We start from the raw sequence: 22,815 nt of genomic DNA, 5'->3' as shown, positions 1-22,815 counted from the left end.
TGTCTAGGGGGTTCCATAAAGGAGTAAAACTCTTACAGACCATCAGAGCATTGGATTGACTAAACAGTTTCTGAGAAAAAGGTCAAAAACAACGGAGCATGTCAAATTAGATTAGAATCCTAAGTACTTAACCCATTGAGGTACAGAAGAATAACATTTGGACCACAAAATAAAATATATATAATTCCACACACTCACATATATAGTCATCTTTATTATTTCCTAAACACCTGTACAATCCACTTGATCAAATAAAATACTAGAGGAAATAATCTCAAAGATTACAGATGACAAACATTTGACTATATTTTAGGACATACCTCCTATATTTTAGGAGGCAAAATTTGAGACTAACATAAGTGCTTTTCAGTATATTCAGTATTTAAAGGGGATTTCCACTTTCATTTTCTCGGTAGCCTTTTGGAATAGCAAAGGAAATACAAACATACATGTTAGATAGGAAAATGTAGATCCAAAAGAGTAAATAGACTTAACCAGGGTCACATGTTAGGATTTAATGCCTCTGTTATTAGCAAAAACAGTACAACAAATTTCTTCTTTCTGACCTTCTTCATCCTGATAATCACAATACTACAAATTTAATTCCATCCCTTAGAGTATCCCCAAGTTACCTGCATTTGATTGCTGAGTTTACAAATTAGGAGAGGCTAGGTCTCTTCTTCTTGAATAGATTCCCAAAGTCTGAGGCAGAGATAGTCTACTTATCTATATTGGATATTTGTACATACCCTGAAAATTATTGATTTTAGTTTCTTAGTAACAGAGGCACATGTGGCTAGAGACAAAATTACATACTACCTGATTAAAAGATGTTACAATGACATCATTCTTCTGAGAACTTTTTGTTTTAATTTAGCTCCTGATAAGAAAGAAATATATGCTAAAGGGATAAAAGGGAATAAGTGTCAATGCACTGATTCGAATTTTGGCAATAAATCATGTCTTTTAGGCTAGTTAATATCATGAATATCTAATAGCCTCAATATCCTCTTTTACTGCCTTAGGAAGATGGGACTCTGCCTATATTTATAAATGGCAATTGTCTACACAAACTATGCTATTTTCTGGTGTGAGGAAATGCAAATGAGATTGAGCAATAAATAAATAAATAAAATAAAAGCATCAGCTTGCTTTTCCCAGGAAAGTATATCCTGGGGCCTTTGGCACTTTTCTGTTTGCTATTTCTATATTAAGCTAACCTTGAGCTAAAGTATTGTGAGACAATGAAAAAAAAAAAAAAAGCAAGCAGCATGCAGAATAAAAAGGTTTAAAAATTTCCAAAATGTGGTTTTGGACCTTTGCTGTTCTAGCAAGTAAAATATAGTAACAATGGATTTTGGATTTTCCAGGAGGGCTCCCATTTCAAATACTTGACCTTACTACTTCCATTAAATCTATCATTCAGGATTTTGTAAAGACTTGAGGGTATTAAACTGAATACCAGAAAACTCATATAGAGCTACAGATTTAGAAATTATAAAAGACTGCCATATATACATACAATGCATGGATATACTCTGTAAGTTTCTTTTATGAAAGATATAAGTTTATTTTATTAACATGTTTTTCTTTAAAAATAAAGTCTAAAAAAGATTATAGTTTGTCCAAGATTCCAGCTAATTGGTCTACCAAAGAATTAACAAATACAGAGAAAACATTTCTAGAGACCTGATTAGACTTAAAGCAGTTAATCCAGACACAGGAGTTGAGTCATGACTATGAAAATGTAAACCAGCGTTTTTGATACATTACAATATTCATAAAACATCATGTCAGACAGTGTATATTAGTACACTCAAAAGTTTGTTCTTTGCCTTCCTCTACTCTAAAAACTGGAAAGTTGAATATTCAATTTCCCAGCCCTCTTATAAGTAAGCACCCATGGGTCAGTTCTCCACAATGAAAGGTTGGCAGAGTTCTGCTAAAAAGGCCTCCCTTCCAGAATTAAAAGACAAAGTGTCACGAAGAACTGTTTTCCTCCTTTTTTGAGGCTTGAAATACAGACAGGATGCTTGGAGGTCAATAGTTATCCTCTACCAATGAGTCAACTGAGTACGAAAAAAGGAAAGATAACCCCAGGGTTGTTGGTCCTGACATTGTAAAGCTACTACATCATTGCCAGAAGCAATCCTTTGTAGCTTTTGTTGTATGTGAGACCAACAAAATAAAACAAAACAAAACAACAACAACAAAAACAAAAAGAACTACTCAATAAATACTTTTTTGAGCTACTATCTATTCTGGTTCTTACAGCTGATCATACCCCTAACTAATGAAAAGGTCTTCTATTTTTACAAAGTTTAATAAGGGCACTTTCCTCTTTACTATTACCTCATTGTTTCTAACCACAAATGTGTGCAGTAGGCTAAGTGGTATTAGTCATATAACTAGTGACAATAATAACAATTATAGTAATAATAATAATAGCAGCTTAGATTTATAGCACTTACTATGTGCTGCCAGTATGCCAAGTGTTTTATAAGGCATTATCTCGTAAAAGCCCTAGTCTTAAAAGCACTCTCAAAATTTTTTTAAACTATTAGTTTCAAAAACATACCACAAATCATTCTTATATACTTAGCCAACTCAAAGGACAAATAATTCATAGCCATTTTACAATTTTTTTCCCAAGAAACATCAATAAGAGGCATTTAGCTACATTCCAGTTCTATATATTTGAAAAAGAGGACATTCTTCCTTACACCCTGCTCACTGAGCTGGATTGGATGTTATTCCTCTGACCCCATAATACAATTTCAATATCGCCATTGCACCTCTGTCATATTCTATTATAGTTATCTATCTCCCCAACAAGATTTTCTTATGCATCTTTGTATTGAGTGCCACCTAACATTTCATAAAACATTATAGATGTGCAATAAACATTTGTCCAGTAAACAAAGAAACTTTTAAAATATTGTCTTCACCCTTTCTTTCTGTAATAATTCTGCTTTCACCTTTCAATTATCATTGGATTATACTGTCCTTTATTCTGCCTCTAGCAAAAATTCTTAAAAATCTGTAAAGGGTTGGGCTGCCTGGGTGGCTCAGTCCATTAAGTGTCAGGCTTCAGCTCGGGGTCATGATCCTGGGGTCCTGGGATGAAGCCCTGAGCCTGCTTCTCCCTCCTCTACCCTTCCCCTCTGCTCATTTTCTCTCGCTCTCTCTCTCTCTCTCTCTCTCTCTCTGCCCTCCACTCCTGCTCTCTCACACTTTTGTATGCTGTCTCCCTCTCTCAAATAAATAAATAAAAATTTTTAAAAATCTGCAAAGGGCTTATAGCAATTTAACTTTGTGATTGTAGGGACTGATATGCCTCTAGAATCTTAGCATATTTTGTTTAACTTATAAAGAGTAAGCCTCTGATGTTCCTTCCCCTTGCTAAAGAAAAAGGAACCTAAACAGGAAATTTTGTTGAGTCAAATTATGTGTTTCACTTAACTGTCAATTCAAACATAATAGTAAATATTATCTGTTCATGAAAGCATGATTTAAGTATAGATTATATATCCAAAAAGTGAGAAATTTGTCCTCTCTGGCTAATACTTCTCTATATCAATTTGTTTTTTTCACCATCAAAATAACAGCAGTTTTTCCAATGTTAAAATATACAAACATATACACATGCATGTATTTCTGCATACTGATGTATGTGCATACATATATGTACTCACACTTATATGCATGTATACACATATCCACATATACATACACACAGACATAAATATACATACAATTCTGTAAAAATATGTGATTCCTTGCATTTGTGCAGAATTGATAAAACTGTTAAATCTCAATCTCAAGACATTTTTAAAATAACAACAAGGCTAATAATGAAACCCTAAAGTTGAAAAAACAAAAATGCTTAGTCTCAAATCCTTTAAAAAAATAATTTGCATTCACAAGGTGTGCTAAACTTGGCCTTTATATTCACTATCTAGTGTACCTTATATTGAGAAAGCAACAAAATTATTCAAAATTCAAGAAATTATTCAAAATTCAACATTTGTATCTTATTTAGTGTGTTCTTGGAAATAATCTCATTATTCTAGCTATCAACACATAAGGTTTTAAGCAAAGGGTTAAATAAATGTTATTGGTCTATGTCTTGTTTAGACCATTATCAGTTTGTAACTCTGTTTTTTAAGATACATTGAGTCTTTAAATCAATAAACACAAGAGGAACTAAGAAAGGAAAACTGTTATTGCTATAATTATGTCATAGGTCTGAAATGCTACCTATGAACAGATATTTGGATGAAAAAATTCAGTTATAAAATTATGATTGCATGTGGTTAAATTGCACATGTTTGGGATTATATTATATAAGGCAACAAAATTGTGAGCATCATCTTTCCTTTCTTTCTTCTGAGCAAGCAAGATCCCCAAAGTAGCTTTGAGGATACTTTATTTATGGGCCTGCTAGTTCAGGAGCCACACACCAATTCATCATGCTCCTGCTTTGTGCCATCTGTTATAAATAAATATCCCTGCCTGCAACTTTCTGTCGGGGCATGTGTTTACTGTTATGCAGATGAATGCAATATGGGAAGACATTAAAGCTAAAAAAGAGAAAAATTGCTTATGAAAATGTCTATTGAACGTATATATTCCTACTACTTGTATGCAAAGGTTCAGATCACATGAAGGCCTATAGACCAAGCAGGCTCTGACTCAGAGCTCCTCCTTTAGCTTGCAACTACCTGGGAAGTAGATGCAAATAAGCAGGGGTAACATGGCTAGGTTAACAAAGAAGTGTGCACGGCCAGAGCCTTCTTCCCAGACTGCTTTACCATTTCACAGGACATACTGCAGTGACCTTGGGGAGAGGACAGACAGGTAATGTGGGAACAGTGTTAGAGAGTTTTGAAGGTAGCAGTCAGCAGTCAAGCTAAAGAGTGAAGAAAAGCCTCCGAGGGGCCTTTGAGAAGCTGGATTGACATAGTCAGAGTTCTCAGAAAGCAAAATAATGCTGAGAAGTGTGTAGAAAATGTTTGAAGTGGAAAAGGCCTAGAAGGTTGGGAATGAAGCCAGGCAGAAAAAATGATGACAGTGACTCCAATAGTAAAATACCATAAACAACCTCTGGAACCAGTTACTGAATTCTCACGTACCTTAAGACAATTGAAGGCCTTTTCTCCTATAACACCTGATGCTTCTCTACCACCTTCCCAGAATTCCCACAGACCTAGAAATAGGAAGGAGACATCCACAAGGACAGAGCATGGAACATTCACAACACATTATATTTCAGTAAGTAGACAGAGTTATCTGTAACCCCTTATGTCAACGAGAAGACATAAGCCCCAGAAAAATCACATAGTGATACAGTGCTGAAAAAACATCTCATTGACTTACTAAAAACTTGAAACAAGATTTTCCCCCAAATAGGAAGAGCAACAAATTAGGATAAACATTCTAAAGATATCTATTTGATTTTTGGCTGCTTCAACTGATTGTAGTATAGACAAACAACTATATATGAAAACCTTGTGATTATTTTTCATACCTGGAGTATAAAAACATATCAGTTTTCTCAGTGGTGACATAGAAAAATTTGGTACTTAATGCAGGTAACTAACTTTACCTTAAAAATCTGTTTACAATCATTATTTTTTTCTTTACTCTATAAATTTAAAAACTATGTAACTTGACTATGAATTTACTAGAATTCCTTATGGCCCACATAGAATGTTTAATTTGGTAAATCTATATGAGGAATGGATACCTCTAAATTAACATAAGAAAATAAATTATTCCCCAACTTCAAGATAAACTGCAAACTTCATCCCCAGAGTGTCATTAAAGACTTGCTATATCTTTCCAAAGAGTGTTTTTGAAAGCCTCTTCTATTGGCATTTTAATATTCTGCAATGTTATCTGTTAGTCATTTTATTATTTCCTTAAAAGATTTAATTCAATTCTCTTTGATGTGTTTCTCAGAAGATTAATTCTTCCTATTATTTATTTTTAGTACAAGATTTCTCCTTGAAAACAGGCTCTGATCTATTCTTTTTTTATTGGACTTAAATATTTCTGCTTGGAAATCAGAGTTTGTGACTGAATTTGAATTTAAAAAATCAGAAGAGGGGGCCTGGGTGGCTCAGTCAGTTAAGCACCTGACTCTTGATTTCGGCTCAGGTCATGATCTCAGGGTCATGGGACTGAGCTCCACGTTGTTGGGCTCCATGCTGGGTATGGAGCCTGATGTAAGATTTTCTCTCTCTCCTTCTTCCTCTGCCCCCTTCCACACCCTCTCCCTCTGCACATGTGTGTGTGCACTCTCTCTCTCAAAAAATAAGACTAACCTTTATTAAGAGCAAATATTATAGACCAATTTGTTTTGCTCATGATATTCTCCAATTTTGAAAATGTCCAGAATCCTAATTTTAAAACTGCATGTTGTAAAAAGTAGGTTACTGGTAAGAAAGCACCTACAATTACTCATTATATATCACACTACTTGATTTGGGGTTTTAGTAATTGCTAAAAGTGGTAATCACTAATTAATCATAGTCAAATTAATAAATGCCCAATTACACTTCTAAATCATGATTTAAATAGATTTACAGTAAGGACTATAGATATTACCTATGTATTCCTCTATCTGGCAGAGTTCCATATTAAGAATGAGCTTTTACACCTGTAACATTTAAGGTGGCAGAGTGAGTTGTACTTTTAACCTTTGCTCTCATTTAAGCTATTGCCCTGGAAGTTACTAGACATGAGCTTTGCACTAACAAGTTCCACACTTGAACAAAGCCGAGTATGAACGAGCATTTGTGGCTAAACATAAAAAGAAGTTGGTGTGGGGAGGGGTGGGTGTGAGTTTCAGGTCTTGATATTTTCTACTTTGCCCATCAGCCTGAGTTCCTTATTTCCTTTCTACCTGAATTGTTTGCCGGAGAGAAGATGACAAATAATGGAACTGATAGTAACTTTCCAGTGAGTAAGAACAGTCCTTCTATCTGAGAGGAAGAATGTCAGGTCTGCAAAAGCCAAATGATCCAAAGTACCCAAGAGGAAAAACACTCAATGTGACTCCAGCACCTTGGGTCTCCTCCCAAACAAGCCCTGTGCTGCTATCAGTTTTGATAAGCAGGCTTTCCTCACCCATGAGGCTATAACATGATAATGTCATTCAATAACCCTCACACCCTTTCCTGCTATTTGTCCAGCACAGGAAACTGAGGATTTTCTTGTCGTGTGGACACAGCGGAAATATCTAGCCAGCAAATACTGACCCTTGCATGCAAACAGACCCATATCCTCTTTCCGCCTGACAACTTCCTTCCTGCATGCTAAGAACAATCTACCCTTCATTTTTTTTTTTTTTCCGGACTTTATACTGACTACTCTGAAAGCCCTAGGGGAGACAAATGTAAACTTCCACTCAACAGCTGGACTCTCAGACAAATAGGCTGACATTAAACACGGTTGAAGGCACTGAAGATGCCCTCTAACTATGGTGATATTGTATGAAAACAGTGTCTACACATCACAAACAGACATGTGCTTTGGCAATTGCCTGAAGAATTTGGCCTGTCTGGACAACTGCACTAGATATTTCAGATTGGAATCTAAGATATTTAAAATTACATGCCAGAAAGCTCTTTTTAGCTATACTGCGAACTGGACCTTCACACTTGGGAATTTAAGACATAGACATTTAGGCCTGGAGAGGCAGACGACATTAGCAGCTAAATCCACTTTGCTCAATCCAGCAGCAAAGTGAGCTTGCTAGAGATATTAAAAATCACTATTCATCTTTGAGTTAGGTAGTAAGACCTGGTGAGGTTATTTTGCCAAGTTTATCATACTTTACACCTCAAGCAAGGACAAAGGGCTTATCAAATTTCTTTCTAAAATACTGAAAACTTAGGCCTGATAGTCAAAACCCTGGTGTACATTGGCTACATTTAATTATCAGAAAAACTTCTTGATACTCAAAAGACAAAGAAATCAAGCTCTGAAATCTAACCCAAATTTTAAAAAAAATTAGGCATTGTTCACATCTTTATATGAAATCAGTTTCTTAGAATGTGGTGGCTAATAACAGGCAAAACTTAAAAACTGATTTAATATTGTCAATAATTTCGTTTGGTTTAAAACATTTCACTTCCTGAACAAACCTCATATCAGGATATGCCTATGCAGCCAAAGCTCAGGAGCATATAACAGGGAGGAGAAGAAGGCTATCTGTTGAAGGCAAGGCTGCCAAGCCTAAAGTCTGTTATCACCAGCTGCCTCTTTCCTCATATGTCCTCAACTGCTCTCCAAAACTTCTACACATAAAATGATACCTAACAATGGTAAAAAAAAAAAAAAAAAAAAAGAAGAAGAAGAAGAAAAGAAAGAAAGAAAGAAAGAAAGAAAGAAAGAAAGAAAGAAAGAAAGAAAGAAAGAAAAAGAAAAAGAAAAAGAAAAAGAAAAAGAAAAAGAAAGAAAGAAAAGAAAAGAAAGAATAAACACTGCTATTTTTTGAGGGCAGTTATTGAATTGGTAAATAGCATTCGTGGCCTCTTATGACCTTTTATCAAATTACCCAACTGATGAGTTTTCAGGTCTTTAATCCACACATAGAAGTTTATTTAAAAATATAAAAATATACAATATTAAAAGAAGCTTAAAAGTGCTGAGTGCTGTCACCAGCATTGTAGGGAGGGAAAGACTCAAACTCAGTCTTCTAGTCCCTAACCAATAATTCATTTGATTATATGTTATCACCATAACCAACAAAATAAACATAAAAATAATACTGAAAGTATTCTAAACACTTATTAAGTGCTTCTATTTCATCACAAAATGTGCTAAGAGTTTTGCATGGATTATCTCATTTAAACTTCACTACTAATATTATTTTACAGTATTATATTACTAGCTGATACTTAATGAGCACTCATGATGTGCAAAGCACAGTTTTTACAGAACTAATTAAATTAATCCTAACAAGAACCCCGAGATAAAAGTGTTATTCTTTTACAGATGAAGAAACTGGGACATGAAAAGACAATTAAGTGGTGGGGCTGGGTCTAGGAACCTAGGGAATCTGAAAGTTTAGAGCCTAAGATTTTGAGGGAGTCCCTGAGTCTCTGGTTCCTCATCTAGGACATGGGTCTAAAAATAACTGCCCCACCCCCTCACAAGGCCGTAAATGGACCAAATGAGAAAAGAAAAGGTGTGTGAAAAATTAAAAGGGAATTTCTCTAACCCTTAATGCACACAATTCCAAATCACTAGGGTAAATGACAGGCTGTATGTCAATTAAACATAAAAGCCACATTTCTCCTCTGTGGCTTTTTGTTTCTTCACTTCCTTTAACAATTTCTGACATTTTCATAAGCTTGTTCAAAAGAAAGAAAGCCATGCCATTTTGAGAGCAAAGAGCAATTTACTTCATAATTGATTGGGTAAAATGTCAAGAAAACGAAGAAACAGAAGGATATTGGTGTTGGCTGTAGCTATAAAAACAACCCAGTGCAACATGGATGAAAGTTATAGAAAAGCAGCGTAAGAGAGAATCTTATGCATGTATAGTCATTTGCTCAAAGATGCTGCTACCTCAATTCTAATATTCATCCTTGGAAGCAAAAAAGTACTGATAGGCTCATTTCAGTGCTTTCTCTGGGATGCATGATCTCAGAAGGAAGTCATGGAGCAGCAGAAAGTACTCCAGGTCTCCATCACAGGACCCCAGTGTTAGGAAGGCTCCTTCTCACACCTCACAGCCACATAGGGCTCTAGGCCCATAAAGGCAGCTCATGGAAATACTAACCCTCCCAAGAGAGAAGGTTACCTGGAATATTGGAATGAACATACACCACTCTTGAATGGCCCTTCACCTTGGTTTGAAAAGGTGGGCTAGAAAGGAAAGAGTTTTCAATAATTTCACATATTATCTGCCTCTGTTCTCTCTTCCATAAGGATAGCTAAATGGTGAAGTGCCTCCACGTGCAAGGTACTGTGCCAAGTAATACACATTATCTCTTTTAATCCGGACCATACCCCTCAATGTAGATATTGTAATCTTAAACATGAAGAATTTAAGAAACAAAGAGATTAAGGGTATACAACTTGTGACCAAGCTATGACACAAATCCTGAAAATTTGATTCCAGTTTCTGTGCTCCATTCATTAAGGAATAGCTTCTTAATAACAATAATAATAATTAGAAGAAAATAAATAGTGGGTTTATTTCCATTGCTGAATCAATAGATTGTTGTGCCATGCGAGATATAAAGTCGTGAATAAGGCAGGAATGTCTTGCCTCTGTCAACTTGGAGTTTACTGTCTAGCAGATAAAATAGATATTGAACAAATAATTTTTAAGTGCATTGAATCTTATTTAGAGCTTTAAGTACATATCCTAAAAGAGTATACCTCAAGGACCTTTAACCTAGTCCAGGGGATACCTGCAGAAGTACTATGTAAATGGAAAGAGGGAGGATGAGTACACATGAAGTAGATGAAAGGCAGATGAAGAGCCTTCCAGAGAAAGGTACTGGTGAGTGAGTGTGTGTGTGTTTAGAAAGGAGCATTTCAACACAAACCAACTGCATACATCCCTCGCTGCATACTATTCATTTACCAGGAATGGTATGAGTGTTCTCTGTTATACAAAGATGAGTATGGTGAAGCCACACTTTCACAAACTCACAATGTCATAGAAGAGACAAAGCCATACAGAAATACAGGAAAAACAGTGGTAGGTGGTGTAAGGAGATATAAACATGGTGTCAAGAAAAGGTAAAGAAAGAAATTAATATTGACACGAAAGAGAGCTTTTCACTGGTCCTTGAAGGGTGGATAACCTTCAAAATTTGCTGAGTGATCTACTCATGCAGGGGGAACAAATAGGAAAGTAGGGGTTAGCCCGCATAGAAAGGCTCAGTAATCCCTACCCTCAGCCTAAAATAGGAATGAGAATCCTAAATGAGTGAATTAGGGGTAGCTAATGAAAATTGAGGCATGAAGATGACAGCAGAGACAGCAATACAAGAGTAAGTAGGAGGGCTTGTGCTAGATGAATTCCTGGCATTGTTCCCACTCAGTTTTTCCGTCTCCTGGAAAGTGTGGTGTTGGGAGGGCAGTCTGAGTTTAAAAAGGTAAACACAAGCCTGGGCAGATATCTGCACCCTATGCAGCAACGTGAACAGAACAAAGACATAAAAAAGAATGAGAAAAGACATTTCTCTCTTCAGAGAACAACAGCAAACTCATAGTCCAGAGACATTTTTGTAATTGGGAACACAAAGCACCTGAAATAGAGTAGCTAATCATTGAGTACGTGTAAAGAGAACCTTAAAGCCCAGGGAATATACACATGAACTTCACAGAACTAGAAAAAAGCAAGATGGAAAATGTGAATTCAGAAAAAGAGAAGAAAGAAGCTGGAGAACTGACCTGTGACTAATAAACAGTTGTCAACTCCCTCGCATGATACACTGTAATAAATAATAAGCAGAAATACACCTGTACAATATGCCTACAATAAATAATGACAAATAAAAATATTGTAGAATTATTTATAGTGCCTGAAGCATGTATTTTGACATATATTATTTCAACTAATCTTGTAAACCACCTTGTAAGATAAGTATAAATCATGTCAAAATGGAATGCCAGCCGATACTTATCTATTGAGAATAAATGGCCAAGAAATAAGATTCTAAATACATAAGTCCTGTCCTAGACCAGTCATCTCTCCATAAGTTATCTGAATTTAAAAAAGAATGCCCAAGGGAACAAAGAATGATTTATTTATTACTATCTGAGACTTTGACCTCAACACTGACATGGACTCTAGCCTTCTGGGCTAGATGTGGAAGATTTCTTTTGCTCTAACAAAGGAGATTCAACTACAGTACAGCCAAAACAATTCTAAAGCCTCCTACCCCACCCCCACCCCCCATCCAAAGCCTAACCCTAGATCTTACTGTTTCAGTGGAAGAAAATTCCAATCCAAAATACACATGCCAGTCAGAAGCAGTAGAAATCACATAAGTGAGAGTGCCTGCCCTGGATCTCAGGCTAGACTTTGGGAACTTCTTCCAAGTCACTCTCACTTTACCAGCCATGTTGAAATATGAAAGATGTCCTATTGCCTCTACAGGAAACTTTATCCAAGTTCAAGAGGCAGAGGCAAGTAGGTCTAAAGAGGCCATACTCATGTGTGAGCCAGTCTTCAACCTGGTACAGCCTTTAGCACTGCATCAACAAAATGAACCCAAACAATTCGTAGCAGTGTTCCTCTAGAGAAGAAGCTCTCAGCTTCCTCCTCCCACAAAGAAGTATTAGTATCCCTACTTTAGAGCTGTCAATGGCTTGACTAAGAACATACAATAATTAAAAATGAAACTAAAAATAGAATCCCGATCTTTTATTTCAAATTCCTTGCTGTTAGTTAAAAGGAGAACTCAAATGTTTTACTAAATTAGTTTTCATGATATGATTTGTATATTCACAAATAATACTTTTATCTCCTAAGTTCCACCTTAAAAACTCATTTTGGAGAATAGAAATGCCTCAAGCAAGACATATATTAAATAAAACAGCAATCCTGTCACTATGCTGATGTCTTCTCTGAAATACTCATGTTAGTGCCCAAGGAAGGACCAGAAACAGATAGCACCCTGATTTATACTGCCCTATTTGCTGAATATGAGGAGTGCAGAGAGAGGCTGTAGATCTGAGTCCATGTGTATTTGGAAATCCTGAAGCAAGGGCCCCCACTATTGTATTTTTCAACATCTTTGCAAACACAGGGGAAAGCCCCAGGAGTTGTAAATCTTATTCTAAGAACCAAGATTCTGTAACAAGGGACTCATAAGACCTGCCAACAAGTTGGTGGGTATATTTTGGAAGCCATTTTAATCTAATATTTTGCCTCAGGAGAGCTTGTTTGGTTTTAATAAAAGTCCTCAACAAGGATGGATGACCCAGTACATCATTTCTCTTGCTTCTAATTTAAGAATCTGGTACATAAAAGCGTAAAGAGTGTGAAGGAAATGGATCATGACCTTATGACATTTGGCATGATTTCTGAGGCAGGTGTCAGATAGGTTCATAAGCAACTATCTTGCCAAATCTTATCAAAACCTAAAAGACAAAAAGAGAAGAAAAAATACACACTTTATAATTGACATCAAAAAGGAAGTCATTTTATTTTTAGTTCATTTGCTTTTGGAAGGAGAGCCAACTAACTGGAAAGAGTCCATAATTTAACCAACATCAGATCGTCTTACTACATTCCCCACTGAAACTTAATAAATGTTAGTTTCCAGATTTACTGACCTCACAATTTTTTCCACTTAATGATCACCAAGCACCTTTTATTACTTTAAATGAAAACAAAATGAAGACCTGAAATCTCATGATCAAGAATTGATTTCTAGCGGACAAGCAAAATTGTTTGGTCTATTTTTATGGTTGATATAATTGTATTCAAAACCCATAAACAATGTTCATCCACTTCAATACTTTTTCAGCTCGTCTTTGGTCATAAACTTTAATTAAAACAAAACATCCCTTAGGTAAATCAAAGGAAGTACCATTGAAATAATATAAACACCAGAGGAACCTTGGGCTGTTTCCATGGTCAAGTCTGATTAGATGGAAAAGCACCAAGCACTTGTGTGAGTAGACCAACCAATAGAGTTTGTGACTATGAGAACTTCCTCTAGTATTAAAGACCTTTGGCAAGTTTCTGGGAAAACTTGTGCCAAATTTCTCTATTCCAAGAGAGGGTTTTTTACTTGAAGGCTGTGGTATCTATAAAGGCTATCTTTCATGAGCAGGGTGTCCTCTATTTAGCTGTCAGAAGGCCTGTCTATCGCAGGACTCAGACTGTCTGTCCCATTTGGCTGATGTCAGAAACTTATGCTGGAGTTATGGCAGAGAAAACATGTTTTCCATTACGCCTGCACCAAAGTGTTGATTAAGGTGGCACATGTCAGACCTGGGAGTAGCCAGCACTTAGAAATAGTATAGACCTTTTACAGATGCTGAAATTGTTTCCAGAAAATTCAACATCTCAGCCTATCTTTTTCTTTTCTTTTTTTTTTTTTAAGATAGAAAAGAACTGAGAGCATTTTGTACTAGCTTATTTTTAAGCTAGTACTTTAATCATATCTAAATTTTTTTGGTACCATATTCAGACCTTTCTTTTGTGTTTGTGGTAAAAGAATCTTGATAATTGACAAGTGGATTCTATAACAGGCAAGGATTTCAAATTTTACTTGAGATTCAGTGCTCTCTATAAAGGGTCCTCTTCATAAGAAAATGATTCTTAAGCTTTTTAGGATTCTGAGCTCTTACAAAAGCTGTCAAAACTATGCATTCTTTCTCAGAAAACAATTGTCCAGGATCACAAACCTATGTACAACACTTAAGAGTTCCAAGGGCCTCAGGTTAAGGACTACTGTTATAAATAAAGCCAGAAATAAGCATATAGCTAGAAGATTGAATTTTTGCTAGTAGATAAGAATAGAATCTCTTCACAAAACATAAATACCAATAAGGCCATGTATTTTAAGCAGTTGTTAGGGGTTGGTAGATTGTTCGTATCTTGGGAGGTAGTAAAAAGCAGAGGGAGGGTATCCCGAAGGCCAGCAAGCCCTATGTGTAAGTCTCCTTTCAAAGGACAACTTCTTGGAGAATATATTGGTTTCCAATGACCATTAGTCAAAACTACATTACTTCTCTTTTAGGTAACACACAGACAGTGTCTAAAAGAGACAATGACTGGGGCTGCCAGATTTAGCAAATAAAATACAGAACAGGGAGTTACATTTGAATTTCAGATAAACAATAAATAATTTTTAGTGTAAGCATGGCATGTCCTATGCAGTATTTGCAATTACTCATTGTTTATCTGAAATCAAATTTAACTGTATTTTAGCTAGCAACCCTATCATGATCCAGTAATTCATAGCCAGATCACTGGCTACTCCTGACAGTGGGATCTAGGTTTCTATTATTTTCTAAACAGTAAGTAATGAGAATTACTGGTAGATTTCACAAAACCGCTTCAGTGTACTCTTAGGCTATCAGTAATTAAGGCTAGCCAAAGTGATAAGAGATTGATATTTATTATTCTCATTTTCCCCCTAATTATTTGACCTTGGCTCATGAATTAATCTGTTCATCTTTCTCCTCTAAATCTGGGTGTTTGACATTCTTCAGGGCTCAAGCTTGTATATTCTTCATCCTTTCCCATTTTGCATTTTCCAGTACCTTATCACTTCAATAGCTTTACTAACAACTCTTCAATCCACACTGCTATCATTCTAAGTCCAGATTGCTTCTTCCTGGTACCAGTTGAGCCTTATATCAGAATGGACTCATGAAACCCCATAATGAGGTGCTTGGATGGCTCATTCAATTAAGCATCAGACTTTTGATTTTGGCACAGGTCATGATCTCAGGGTTGTGAGATGAGTCCTGTGTAGGGCTCCATGCTGGACATGGACCCTGCTTAAGATACTCTCTCTCTCTCTCTCTCTCTCTCTCTCTCTCTCTCTCTCTCTCTCCATGCTGGACATGGACCCTGCTTAAGATTCTCTCTCTCTCTCTCTCTCTCATTCTCTCACTCTGCCCCTCCCAGGCCCCTCACAAGAACTCTCTCTAAAAAACAAAACAAAACAAAAATATAATAACATCTCAATCCACCACCAAATAGCAAAGCATTGTTTTTTCTCTTATTTCCCTTTTTCCCTTATTCCACACTCCTACAATTAGTTAACTAAATCCTGTATATCTACTCATTCAATATTTTCCCATTCACTACATCCTTTCATTTTCCTTTCCCAGTACTCTAGCTCAGATCCTCATCATCTCTTTCCTTGTATTAATTGCATTAGTCTCAAATTCATCTCCCCACTTTTATTCTTTTGCCATTTCTTATCCTGAAATGTAAAGCTCTTGAAAATATCACCAAACTTCCTTTCCAGGCTAAATACCTATCACCCTGTAAGTGTTCTATAAACCAAGCAAAATGATCTATTCCTGATTTCCCAAATATATCTCTCATTTTCAACCTAAACAATCTGGCTTTTACTATTATTCTCTTATCTAGGAACATTTTCTTACCACCCTACCCTATCTCTCATTTAACTGTCAAAATGCTATTGCTGCCTCCTTCGTGAAATTTCTCATAATTTGCCTTTCTGCATCTATAAACTCTCTGCATCTATTTTGTGGCATACATCACATTGTACCTGGTAAATGTACTACTGGTTGACTGACTTTATCTTATCCTTCTCTTTGAAAAAAATGTAATAGGCCAAGCACAATGCCCTCAACAAAGTAGGCATTCAATAAATAGTTGCTAAAATTAAATATGATTTTCCAAATCAGTTGTCTGAAATCAATGCCTAAGTTTTCCTTTTATTTAGGTGGCCTACGCAGAGTTGACAGGTTCTCATTTATAAATGCTAAATGTATATGTAGTGCCAATAACCTATAACTGATACTTAGTTCTATAAATAGTGAACTTTCTTAGAACATTGAATATACTCATCATCACAGCCCATGAAATATTTGAGTTTTGTCCTTAGGTTCTTGTTCCAGTCCAGGTTTTGGATTTGCTTAGTAGAGTAGATGCTTAAGATTCCTTATACATCTTTCTACACTGATTTACCTGTCTACCAGGTGTTCTACATTGCCCTCCAACTGCTCATTTTAAGCTATTTAATTCTGCAATGCATGTTTCATTGCTGATATCCTTAGAAAATTTTTCTGCCTGGTAAAATAAAACCTGTTCTTTGTCAGTTTAATAGATGCCACTAAACTACTTCGTAGAAACACTGGGAAATATGAATAGCATGGGTGGCCAAGACTTTGCTTCCAGATTTTTACTTTATTGCCTTTTGACTTTTACAAGACTTACTTAAGGACAAAGATTGAATATTGCTTAGCCCTCTGAGGGCCATGCATTCATGACAGGCATTTCCTTTGCCCGTGCACTAATTCATTTCTTACCACCTCCGAGAAAGTTTATTTTTTCCAAACCCTGTAAGGTCTATGAAACTGAAAGTAACCTCTGAATCACCATGTTACTATATACAGTGAGGTTAACTTGGTAGTTCTAGTTGCTGCTACAAAGTTTGGACTTGGGATATGTGTAAAAGCCTCAATGGAACACAGACAAATATTTAGCAAAGAAGGTGATTTAGAAAATAAACTACCTTCCAAACTACAGAGAAATTGTCTTTGTCTATTACAGCTGGTAAAAAAAAAAATCTAGACAAAGTATAATTTTCAAAAGCAGATGTTTGTGACAATCATCTGGACCAGGATGACTTAGTGCCTTAGTTATAATTAGTGTAAATTAATAATAAGAGAGATAGATGGAAGGAGAGATGGATAGAGAGAGAGAGAGAGAAATAAGTAGGTAGGTAGGCAGGTAGATAGATAGATAAAGTAGATGATAGCAAACAAAGTCCTAAGAAATCAAGTCTTCCTAAGAATATTAAAAGTTGGAAGAGAAAAAGCCAGAATGCTGTTGATATTATCTTTTTTGAATTTGTAGATAATTGATATATGAAATTATATTCATTTCAAGCATACAACATAATGTTTCAATACTCGCATATGTTGTTAAATGATCATATAAGTCTAGTTAACATTCAAATTTTTAATGATTTTTGAAATAGTTATTCTAGTCTGAATCATAAGTCATTTACTCCTATCTCCCTTCCACTAGACTGACATGGGGTAAATGCATTTTTCATATTTATACCTGACAAAATGTGAGCATATTTCACTAAATACAAGACCCTGAAGACCATAGATTACATCTTATTCATCTTTATTTGTCTTCACATCACCTGGCCCAGGGCTTTGCATGTTTTTAAATGTCCAATTATGGTTATTGACTTTGAATTTGGTCAGTCTTGTAGTATAAAGACAGGTGTTGTCTAAACTAGCTGTATCAAACCCCTGTAAGTACAAGTTCTCTCTGTATATTAATAAGTATTGAGACTTCAGTTTTCAGATGAAATTCTCAACCAACATTTATCATACTGATATAAAAATGTATTTCTTTCATTAAATTTGAAAAAAAATTAAAATAATTATTATTTAGAAAGAAAAATGGAGGGAAATAAAGTGATTAATATAATAGTAAGAAACTAAAGACATTTAACTCTAAAATGACAAATAAAAGTAACCCAGTTGAATTTAGTTAATTATAAATTTTTATCCAAGTGTTCAGACCATCCATGTGTCTGTTTTGGTACATGGTTTGATATAAGGATAACATTAGAATGAAATTCAAAAAAAAAAAAAAAAAAAAAAAAAACCAAAAAAAACCAAAAAAAAAAAAAACAAAAAAAAAAAATCAAAAAAAAAAAAAGAAATTCAATAGGCTACAAGGGTATGAAACTGCAATGTTCATTTCCAAATGGGGATCTGCTGTGGGACACGTAGAGCCAACACAATTGAAGCACTTATGTGTTAATTGTATGTTAAATATTAACTTTTATAATAACAATTCTATATACAGAGTCATGAAACATTTTTTGCATCTTCCAAGAACTTCCACACACTGTTGTGATAATCATAGTCTTGAGGTGAAACAGGACAAACACTGATCTTCTCAATTTACAGTTAAGAAAATGGAAATACAAGGTTTTAAATAGCTTGCCCAGTACATCTTCTTTCAGTTAGGGGCAGAAGGAGGATGGTGCTCATCAAAATCAAAGGTAGACTATCCCTGCCTCCTTTATCCATTTCACCAGAACATACATAGCAGAGTGCTGGCATGTTATAAACAATCATTTCAGTCGTTTATTTACTTGAAAGTGATTTACTGAGTATCCATAATGAAGGAAAGAATAAAAGTCATCTGACCTAAGATCAAAGTTTTATCTTAAATGTACAGCAGTAAATTCAAAATGAAAGTGGATAATGCCATGGCACCACCCTAGATTCTCCCTTCACAACTGAGGCATTCTTTCTCCTGATTTACAGATCACAGCTGTGTTCCCCTATAGAAATCGCCCTTGTCCAAATGAAATTGTTTTGCCCAAGGTTATGTTTCCTCCTGGGGACAGCCTATATCCAATGAAATGTCAATACAAGGTTACAAAGCTTGAGCCCTTTGCCTCAATTTGGGAAATCTCTGGAGGATCATTCAAGTTTTAACACTCCCAGTGAGATCAGCTGAGGCTGTTATTGAAACCACACTGCAGCTTAGCATCTTAGCTGTCCAGGTCTGCTGTCCTTGCTCCCTCATAGGTAGTGTTCCTAAGACTCCTCAACATCTGTATCCAAATTTCCAAACCTGTTTCCCCAGGATTCTGATCTGTGATGGTTGGTACAAGAGTCTTATAGGGAAGAATCTAAAATGAGATGTTCATTTCTGGATACATCCAGAGTCTCATTAAACTTTAAGATTAAAAAAAAAAAAAAACTTTAAGCTTCAGGTGCCTCTTGGTCACTTTGGACTCCTCTGATCAAGAGATCAACAGGTAAAGAAAGGAATCACTCTCCGAACAATAACAATTGGCCCTGATAATCAAGTCTATTTTTATACAAAAAGGACAAAGAAGAATATGTTTGGGACACAAGTGATCCACTGGGACATCTCCTGATAAGCTAGTGGCCCATTTTAATAGTTAATGGACAAGTACTTCAGCCTTGAACTGAGAAAACCAAGGTGACCATAGGCTGATAGATGAGAGTCTGGTCCTTTCAGGTAAGCCATCTGGATCAGCCCAGTTGTTAACCAAGGGTGAGGGGAAATCTTGGATGCATAGTTAAGAAGGGAAAGGATGACTATTCAGTACAGCTTTGAAACTAGCTATTCTGACTGGCACTAGAGTTTCTCCAAACTTTCTCTTGAAAGTTTTTCCAGGAAAAGAAACCAATCAGAATGGAGTTTCTCTTCCCAAATGGGGTGAATTTACTATATTAAGCAAGCAGATTTGAGTGGCGAGGGATAGACTATACTGGATTCTGTGGTGTGCGGCCCAAATCCCTCTGAGGTTTCAAGTCATTTCTTTCCTCAACTGTTACCTTCCCCAAGAATTGCCTTTGGCCAAAGAGAGCTGTTCGACCAAGTTTATGTCCTTTCCCCAGGGACAGATCACATCTAGTGATTGATCACTGCAAGGGTACAAAGGTTCGACACACTTGCCCATACTTGGAATACCTCTGAAGTAATATCTCATGTTCAGAACTTCCTGCAAGCTGGTGGTACAAATCTATTACAATTTGAGTCCTCCTTCTGTCCAGTCCTGCTTCCCTTTACTAATCAATAAACTTCCTACAACCAAATAGCCAAATTAGTCTGTCTTGCAGGGAACCTCACCTTTGAAAACTAACAATCAAACTGGATATAATTCTATCCTTTATATTATACATCCTTAAATGACCCATAATTTGTTGGGTGTTTTTTTTTTTCCTTCCTCTGGGCTAAAATTTGTCATTCATTTGACAGAAGCAAAAGCAAGAAAACAAAATTACTACTTTTTTTTCTTCTAATGATTCTGGCCCTTGGGTTATGGTCACCTCATTTCTCAGAAAGTGGACTATAACACTATGAAGCTTTAATTTTATCTTATGCAGTGAATTTTTTTTCACAACAAATATTTCATAAGGCTCGTCCGCCTGCTGACTCAGAACCCATGTGGTAGCAGGTCTGACAAAATAGATTGTCATGATCTATTAAATCAATAATCCATGCACTAAAAAAAATTTACACTATGAGTTCCACTCCACTCTCCAGTGTGCATTACTACAAAGCTTGGGGGAAAAGACCAGCTGCTGCAACTTGTGCATAAAGAGGTAATTTCCAGGGGTTTTTTTCTTATGTGATACTGGAATCACTCAATGGAATTTAGTCCTAAGGCATTCTAGTTCAGTCATACGAAAATTTATCATCACAGACCAAAAAGACATCAAGTTGAACTGGGACCTCCAGAGATCATTTCTTGCAGCCTAACTCAAAGCAAGGTTTGACAGGATTACTTCAAATATGTTATTCTGTAAACTGTTCTTATAGATTTTCAAACAACATCTCCAGGACTCCAAAATCTTCATTGATAGTAAATTCTTCTGCATGTAATAATATTTTCATTTTTCTATATTGAATAAGTAATGTATTTGGCCAACATTTTCCTAGTCGTCTCTCTTATACTTGGAGAATAGAAAAGCCTGCTTCAGTTTTTCTTTAATAACTTTATTTTAACCTGTCATTAGATCTTGTTTTCCAAGCTTTCATCTGAACTCTAAATCTTTTTGTTAAATATAGGGGACTTAGTGAAAAATTGACTTTGAATAAAAATAGTAGAGTCCCCACCGATGACATTTAATCTTATGAACACTAAAGAAAGATGATTAGTTTGTAGCTGACACAATTGATTGAGAAAAAATCCTCATCCCCCATTGCGGGGTAATAGGCAAATGAACAAAAGAACCACACAGTAAAGACAGTGGACCAAAAATGCAGAAAAGGAGCTTGAGTCCTTAATGGTATCTCTGATTTACTGAATCAACAGCAGCCTGTCTCCTGACTTCTTGTTATATGAAAACAATAAAACTTTGTTTCAGTCACTATTCATTAGATGTTCTGTTACTTGCAGCCAGCACAATCCTAACTGACACCATGATTATGATGATGAGATATTACATCACTCTACAAATGATGTACATCTCAGAAACAGTCCTCCCTTCTTAGTGCAAATGTTTAGTCAGTGTCTGCTAGTATCCATTTGTATCATTCTCATTAATGCAAAATATTTCTCTGACTCTTGTTAGTTGTTTTCCATTCCTAACTGCCTAACCATACCACTTTTCTCAGTTCAGGAGAGGACAGAAAATAGTGTTGCCAATGATGGCAAGAGAGAAGGCATAGGGTAAATTACTAAGTCTTTGGTTTTAATATTACCACATGCTAGACATGGGGATTTTTTTTTTTTTTTTTTAGACATGGGGATTTTTAATGAAATTATGTTATGCTGGCTTTGAAGGGTAGGTGGAGAGGGATATGGGCAAGGAGAAGAATCCTTAGTCATCTCAGAATCCAGTTGCATCTGAATTGTTTTTGTTTGTTTGTTTTGTTTTGTTTTGGTGGGTGTCTTATTTCCATTCTTTGCCACATGAAAAGTAATAAAGCACATCTACCAAGACCTCACTCAAAATTATTTCCTTAAAGAAGTATTTCTGGCAAGGTCAGTTTCTTTCCCAACCAAGAAGGATTAGTTTTCAGTACCAAAGTTCTTTTTAAGAAAGTTAGCAAAGTTAGCAATTGTAGGGTGGTCCTACAATTTCAACTCCAACATCATAATGAAATTCCAGTTTTTACTTTTGTGGGCATAGAAGGCAGACATTTGCATAAGTCTTATATATGGCAATGCTATCAGGAGGCTCAAAGTATTACCCTTCTTAATGCCACCAATACCATAACCACAACCACCACCAATTGATATGGTTCCTTCCTTTGGTGGATGTTATTTATTTCCTGGGTTTCTAGAAAAAAACTTATGGATGTGAAAATACATTACTAAGGGAAAAATCTGTTTTTTCATGCTACTTTTTTTCAGATATTTGCATAATTTTCTTTTAAAATTACACAAAGAGAATGATATTGAAAAAGGCAGATTTAAAGAGATTGAGAAAGAGAGAATAAGGAAAAAATTATGTACCATGTAAATTCCTGATTATCTTAGTTTTATTAAAATTTTCAATATTCCTCAGTTTATGGAAATGCTATGTCCAATGAGCTATAAATAATTATTTTAGGAGTTCGAGGTTGAAGGAACTAGAGCTCAGTAGGAATTCTTATTATGT

The 22,815-nt window shown here is 35.7% G+C and overlaps 1 long non-coding RNA gene across 2 annotated transcripts in view; it reads right to left on the bottom strand.

Moving 5' to 3' along the window:
* LOC119866859 overlaps nucleotides 1-22,815 on the bottom strand; it is a 136,805-nt gene that overhangs the window by 32,859 nt on the left and 81,131 nt on the right. The window contains exon 3 of one of the 2 annotated variants that reach the window (XR_005381430.1): nucleotides 5,136-5,209. The exons of the other annotated variant lie outside the window; for it this stretch is intronic. This is a non-coding gene — a long non-coding RNA (uncharacterized LOC119866859). The remainder of the gene's footprint in view (nucleotides 1-5,135; nucleotides 5,210-22,815) is intronic. 2 annotated transcript variants of the gene reach the window in all.

The sequence above is a fragment of the Canis lupus genome, chromosome 30 (genome assembly GCF_011100685.1).
Source record: "Canis lupus familiaris isolate Mischka breed German Shepherd chromosome 30, alternate assembly UU_Cfam_GSD_1.0, whole genome shotgun sequence".
NCBI lineage: Eukaryota > Metazoa > Chordata > Mammalia > Carnivora > Canidae > Canis > Canis lupus.
Note: the sequence above shows the minus strand (reverse complement) of the source record. Positions and strands in the feature narration are given on the sequence as shown.